General features: G+C 42.6%; 1 pseudogene; it reads left to right on the top strand.

Annotated features, from left to right (window-relative positions):
• The first annotated feature begins 4879 nt into the window (after window positions 1-4879).
• Window positions 4880-4976, top strand: LOC114109291 (U6 spliceosomal RNA; annotated as a pseudogene).
• The last annotated feature ends 2486 nt before the right edge of the window (window positions 4977-7462 follow it).

A 7462-nucleotide genomic window follows, 5' to 3' on the forward strand; every position in this document is an offset into this window, starting at 1 on the left:
TGCTAAAACACAGATTTTTTGATTCCCAGAGTTTTTGATTCCATGAACCTGAGTGGGGCTTAAGAGCTTTCATTTCTCCTGCATTGGCAGGCAGTTTCTTTACCACTAGAGCCACCTGGGAAGCCCAAAAACTTTCATTTCTAACAAGTTCCCAGGGCTTCCCTGATGGTCCAGTGGTTGAGAATCCACCTGCCAATGCAGAGCATGTGAGTTTGATTCCTGGCCTGGGAAGACCCCACAAGCACAGGGCTGCTGAGCCTTTGTGCTGCAACTACTGAAGCCTGTGTGCCCTCGAGTCCATGCTCTGCTATGAGAGAAGCCACTGCAATGAGAAGCCTGCTTGTCACAACTGGAGAGAGTCTGCACACAGCAATGAAGACCCAACCCAGCCAAAGATAAATAAACAAACAGCAAGTTCCCAGGTTATAACATTTTTTGGCTGCATCATGCAGCATAAGGATCTTAGTTCTTTGACTTAGTTCTTGACTTAGTTCTTAGGGATCAAACTCATGCCCCCTGCATTTGGGATCCCAGAGTCTCAACCCTGGACCACCAGGGAAGTTCGAGGATACCATTTTGAGAACCACTAGTTTCATGCCTATAACAAACTGAACCCAGTCCCAGCACAGAGATGCTCAAGCACAGAATCAGCTCTGCTTTGTCTGGTGCATCCCCACATAGCCCACACTGTGGCCACACTGGTCTTTCCCTGAACCCACAGTATACTTCCCAATTTCTGTACCTTTGCTGCCCTTTCTCCCTGCACCTAAATGCCATTCTCTCTGAACCAGCAACTCTTCCCATTGAACACTTAATTCAGCTTAAATATCTCCTCCCCATTAAAGCCTTCCCTGAATCTTCTACTTAGAAATAACTGCTTCTAATCTGTCCTTTCTCAAATTTGCAGTTGCTCTTCTTCTCTCCTTAAAGTTTGCTTCAAATCAGAAAGATTGCCTCAACACCATCCTTCCTACTCAAGTGTAAGTACCTGGTGCAAAATACCATCACATCCATCCTTGTCACCTTAGCCCAGCACCTTATATACAGAAGGAGCTCCAACGAATCCACCTTCCAAGGCAGGAGACGCAGGAGATGTGGGTTCAGTCCCTGGGTTGGGAAGATCCCCTGGAGAGAGAAATGGCAACCCATACCAGTATCCTTGCCTGAGAAATCCCATGGACAGAGAAGCCTCTCAGGCTATAGTCCATGGGTCGCAAAGGAGTCAGACATAACTGAGGGATTAAGCACACTCCAACACGGACAAATACTGTCAATTGCCTGTTGATGAACAATCCTCTTCCTAACAAGGGAAGGTGCCCTATTCTGAGAGACATGACCCATCCCTAAGCTATAGGCTTCCTCATGTTCAGCAGAGTTGTGCCAAGGGAGCTCCCAGGCATCCTCTGGGGTTGAATTAACGATACACACATAGAAAACATGACAAATGATAGATGTCAATGGAAAACAAAAAGTTCTGTAAGAAAAGAAACTCAATGTCGGGGTTCTACACGGCCCAGCTATCAAGCACATTTCCACTGTCATGTTGCTGTTGTTTAGTCGCTAAGGTGTGTCCAACTCTCTTGCAACCTCATGGACCACAGCCCACCAGGCTCCTCTGTCCATGGGATTTCCCAGGCAATGGAGTGGGTTGCCATTTCCTTCCCCAGGGAATCTTCCCAATCCAGGGATCGAACCTGTACCTTCTGCACGGGGAGGTGGATTCTTTACCTCTGAGCCACCAGGGAAGCCCTTCCATCATCAGAGTAGTGCTATATACTGACGTGTCCAAAGTTATGATTTAACTCTTCTGGGAGGATGAAGGGGATAGAAAGTATGCACTTATTGAGAGCTAAATCTTCATTTCCAACACAATGAGAAATCAATAAATCATGCCTAGAACCTAAAAAACTAAGAAGTATCACTATGTTAACATTGCTTAAGTGTATTGAGATGAATTCCAAATGAAAAAGATAAAAGAATTGAACTGGTTGCCTCCAGGGAGCAAAAAAACAAAGAAGGACCTGATTTGAGAGGCAGGGTAATAAACCTTAAAGTATAGTAGACTCTTTAAGCTGTATTCACACACACACAGATATACACACACACATCTGTGAAAACACAAAAACTAAATATTTTTAAAGTGACATAAAGGAATTTATGACAAAGCTATAATAAGCAAAACAGTGTAGCACTGTCATAAAGATAGACGTATAGACTAATGGAATAAACTAGTGATCCCAGAAATAAGCCCTTGAATATATATGGTCAAATAACTTTCAACAAGGGTGCAATTCAGTGGAGGCCATTCAACAGAGAGTGGACAGTCTTTTCAACAAATGGTGGTAGGAAGACTGGACATCCACATATAAAAGAATGAAGTTTGAACAGTTATAACCGGCTTTGAACAGAAAGATAATGGCATGTAGGGCCCAGCTTGAAGAATGTCTATGACTAAGTCCCCTATGTATGAACGAGTTCCGTTCCGAAAGCACGTTCGTAAGTCCAGTTTGTTTGTATGGCCAACAAAGTTAGCCTAGGTACCCAACTAACACAATAGGTTATACTAAAATGAAAGCCTCTCTTTGCAACCCCATGGACTATAGCCTGCCAGGCTCCTCTGTCCACAGGATTTTGGAGCATGTTGACATTTCCTTCTCCAGGGGATCTTCCTGACCCAGGGATTGAACCCACGTCTCGTCTCCTGTGTCTCCTCCATTGGCATTTGGGTTCTTCACCACTGAGCCACCTGGGAAGCCTGCTTTGATAACCACTATTTCTGACCAATTTCAGAGCTAGAGCACCCAGGCTACCTTCACTTCCAGGGCAACCACCAGTTGCAGGAGTTTCTGGACCATTCTATGGAACAGTAAGCAGGCTCCCCACTTCTTACACAACTGCAGAGCTCTAGCGCAGACCAGAAAGAAAACCACGTAAAAGCTGAGTTTGGTTAATGCCTCTGGCGCCTGGGTGCCCTGTCTATTGAGATGGGTTTGTACATTTTGAGCCATCAGGCTGTATAATGCTCCCAGAAGCACTGATCAGAAGCAGGCGGGCAGGAAGAAAGGCCAAGTGGCTTCAGGTCTGGTGTGAAATTAGGCAAGGAGGACCGTTCACCCTACTAGGAGAAGCGATCCAGACGGCAAACAAACAGGGCAGCATGGACCAAGACCAAGTTATGTGGATGGCTCAGCGGTCACAGAATCCACCAGAACCAACAGAGCTGCCTTCTCTCCACACCTCCAGAGACCAAAATTTTCCACTAGGGACAAGGCACCTGGAGACAGCATGACACAGCCGTCTCAAGACAAAGCCAGAAAGTCCACGAGTGGAGGGAACGTGACAGGCCGTCTTCACCACAAGAAGAAATTCACACTCAGGGTCTAACCAGCACAAGGGTACAGCCAGGCCTCATGGGGATCTTTGCAGGACAAACAGAGGCATGCTGAATCTCCAGCTAGAGCATTCACAGTGGCACCCGGGTCCACCAGATTCACCCACTCTTCCCACAAGGCTCTGCTTGCTTCATTTACACTCCATTCATGCAATTGCACTGGCCTGTTTGCTTATTGATGCCTCTACCAAACCGTGTTCACTGAGGCACCTCAGAGCCCAGCGGAAAAGCCAGTCATCCTGTGTCTAAGGAACATTTGCATGCAAAGGAGAGAGTGTACCCATTGTTCTTAAGTAAAGTATCATTAGCTCTTAGGGAGGTTTTCTTTTGGAAGCTTCCTCCAGATCTGCTAAATCAGGCCCTTTGGAGGTAGGGCCCTGGCATTGGGTAACTATCATTCACATTCCTGACTAGGAACCACTGCTGTACAAGCCAGCGGTCTCATACATTAGTCATAAAAGAATCGCCGGAGGTGCTCATTAATAATGCAGATTTGAGCCACAAACCATTAGGGAAAAGAAATCTAAAAAGTAATATCTTCCAGTCGCCTCAAAAACACATGATCCAGACTTCAGTGGTGGCACAGTGGATAAGAATCTGCCTACCAGTACAGGGGACATGGGTTCAATCCCTGGTCCAGGAAGATTCCACACGCTGTGGAGCAACTAAGCCCACAAGCCGCAACTACTGAGCCTGTGTGCTACAACTACTGAAGCCCAAGCACCTAGAGCCTGTGCTCTGAAGCAAGAGAAGCCACTGCAGTGAGAAGCCCTCAGACCACAATGAGGAGTAACCCCTGCTTGCCACAACTAGAGAAAGCCTGTGCAAAAGCAGTGAAGGCCCAGCATGGCCATAAATAAATAAATAATTTTAAAATAAATTTTAAAAAAACACATGATCCATCCATGGATGCGTGGATAAACAACCTACATGCTGATTTGCAACAAAGGAACCAAGGTAATTCAATGGGGGAAACCAGTCTTTTCAATAAATGGTGCTGAAAACACCTGAATACCTGTAAGAATAAAAGTTAACCTCAGCTCTTACATCACACACACAAAATAATTCAAGATGTAACACAGACCTAAATATAAAAGTTAAAACTAGCAAACTTCTAGAAGAAAACAGGAGAAAATCTTTGTGACCTTGGTAGGCAAAGATTTCTTAGGTAGTGAACAAAAACCACTAACTATACAGGGAAAATTGGAAATATGAACTGTAGCAAAAGACTTCCACTCTTTGAAATTCGGTGTCAAGGAAATGAAAAGGAAAGCCACAGACTGGGGGAAAAGATTTGCAGTATTTATATTCAACAAAAGACTTGTATCCAGAATAAACAAGGAACTCTTAAAGCTCAGTAAGAAATTAAACAACATCTCCTACATACACAATGGGCAAAAGTTTGCACAGCTGTTTCAGAAAGATATACAAATGACCAATAAGCACACCCAAAAGTGCTCAATTAGGGAAACGTAAATTGAAACCACAGGGGAGTACCTCTACACATTCAAAAATTTGAATACAGAGATAAGTATGGCCCCTGTGCAAGGATGACATGCAAAATCATGAAGCATTCCATATTTTTTGACAAGACTTGGGTTGGTAAAAATTGTGACACAACATTTGAAGAATCATGTTAATTTTTAATACAAAATTAGAAAGTAAAAATGAAAGATTTCAGTAAGTCTACAACTTTATGCTTAATATCTACACTTTACACTAACTATTGTTTTGGTTCATATTTAGCTATTTCTATAGATAAAACTACTACAGGTTTTCTGATCTTCCAGTACTATTAGAGTATCACCTATGTACATCACTTACCGCGAGCTGTTCAAACTATTTTGGCTGCGCTGGGTCTTCCTTGCTGTGAGAGGACTTTCTCTAGTTGTGGTGCATGGGCTCTGGTTGCCATGACTTCTCCTGTCATAGAGTGTGCTCCCTAGGGTACACAGGCTCGGTAGTTGTGGCACACAGGCTTAGTTGCTCCAAGGCATGCAGGATCTTCCCAGATCAGGGATCGAACCTGTGTCCCCTGCATTAGCAGACAGATTCCTAACCGTTGGGCCACCAGGGAAGTCCTTAACAATTTTTTTTTTTGGAAAAGAGAAGCATTTTTTTAAACAGCTAAGTGTTTTTCAAATAAAGTTGAATATATGTATGTACTAGGATATTTATTACATATATAGTACATATATATTTATTAAATATAACCTATAACTCTAGCATAAACACATGCATTTATTATAGATTATAATTTCAAATAAAGTTGAATTACATATTTTTATTTATTATATATAATACATATATAATATATGAAAGACTGACAAAATCACGTGTTAGTGGGAACTGAAGTAATGGAACTCTCATACACTGTTCATGGGAATTCAAACTGGTACAACCACTTTGGGAAAGTATTTGATAGTTTCATATTAATTTAAACATACACTTATAGCATAATCCAACAATTTCACTCCTGATTGTTACCCAAGAGAAATAGGATACATGTATACACACACACAGGAACTTGTTCATAACGGCTCTATTCACAGTCCTCTGAATCTGGAAACAATTCAAATATTCATCAATGATGAATAAAATTCATCATTTTATTATAAAATGAATAAACAAATTATGGTATATCCATACAGTGAAATATGACTGCAGTAATAAGGAAAATGAGCTGTGAACACAAATATCATGGAGGAATATTAAAATCAATCCAAGCAAAAGAAATTAGACACAGAAAATTATATTCCACGTGCATTAGTTTCCTTGAGCTGCCATGAAAAATTACCATAACCTTAAAACAACTTAAAGTTGTTTAAAACAACCTTGGCTTAAAACAACAGAAATTTATTGTCTCAGAGTTCTGGATAGCAGGAGACTGAAATCCAGGTCCCAGTATAGCAGCCCTCCCTTCAGAGGCCCTGGGAGAGAATCCGTTCCTTGTCTCTTCCAGACTCTGGTGGTTACCAGCATTCCTTGGCTTATGGCCACATCACTCCAATTTTGCCACCGTCTTCACACTGACATCTCCTGTGTGTGTGTAGCGTTGAATCTCCCTCTACTTCTCTCTTATAAAAACATGTTCAATGGCATTCAGGACCCACCCAGATAATCCAGAATTATTTCCTCATCTCAAAATTATTAACTTAATCCCATCTGCAGAGATGGAATCAGTCACTTCAGTGTGTCTGGCTCTTTGCCACCCTATGGACTGTAGCACACCAGATTCCTCTGTCCATGGGATTTCTTAGGCAAGAATACTGGAGTGGGTTGCCATTTCCTCCTCCAGGGAATCTTCCAGACCCATTAAACCCACATCTCCTGAGTCTCCTACATTGCAGGCAGATTCTTTACTGCTGAGCCACCCGGGGAAGCCTTAACTGCAGGGACAGTCTTTCCAAATAAGGTAACATTAACAGGTTCCAGCAATTAGGACACATCTTTGGAACTACCATTCAACCTACCACATCACATGTTTCCATTTATATGAAGTCCTGGAAATAATATCTAGAAACAAAAAGAAGTGGTCATCTGGAGCCAAGGAGGGTAGTTGATTAACTGCAAAGGGGCATGAGAGAACTTTCTGGTGTAAAATAAATACTCCATATTATGACTGAGATGATGAGTACATGACTGTAAAATTACCAAAACTCATCAAACTTTACTCTTACAATGGGTACATTTTATTACACATAATTATACTTCATTAACTTTATTTATTTAGTTTTGACTGTGCTGGGTCTTTGTTGCTGCATGGGCTTTTCTCTAGTGATGGTGTGCAGGCTTCTCATTGCAGAGGCTTCTCTTGTTGTGGAGCACGGGCTCTTGGGTGCAGGGACTTTAGGAGCTGTGGCTCCCAGGCTCTAGGGCACAGACTCAGTAGTTGTGGTGCATGGGCTTAGTTGCTCTGTGGCATGTGGGATCTTCTCAGATTAGGGATCAAACCCATGTCTCCTGCATTGGCAGGTGGATTCTTCAATGCTGAGCCACCAGAGAAGCTCTGTTAATGTTAATTTTAAAAGAAAGCAAACAAGGAAAGATTTAGGGGGTTCACCTTATAAA

The sequence above is a fragment of the Ovis aries genome, chromosome 18, assembly GCF_016772045.2.
Source record: "Ovis aries strain OAR_USU_Benz2616 breed Rambouillet chromosome 18, ARS-UI_Ramb_v3.0, whole genome shotgun sequence".
In the NCBI taxonomy this organism is placed as follows: Eukaryota; Metazoa; Chordata; class Mammalia; order Artiodactyla; family Bovidae; genus Ovis; species Ovis aries.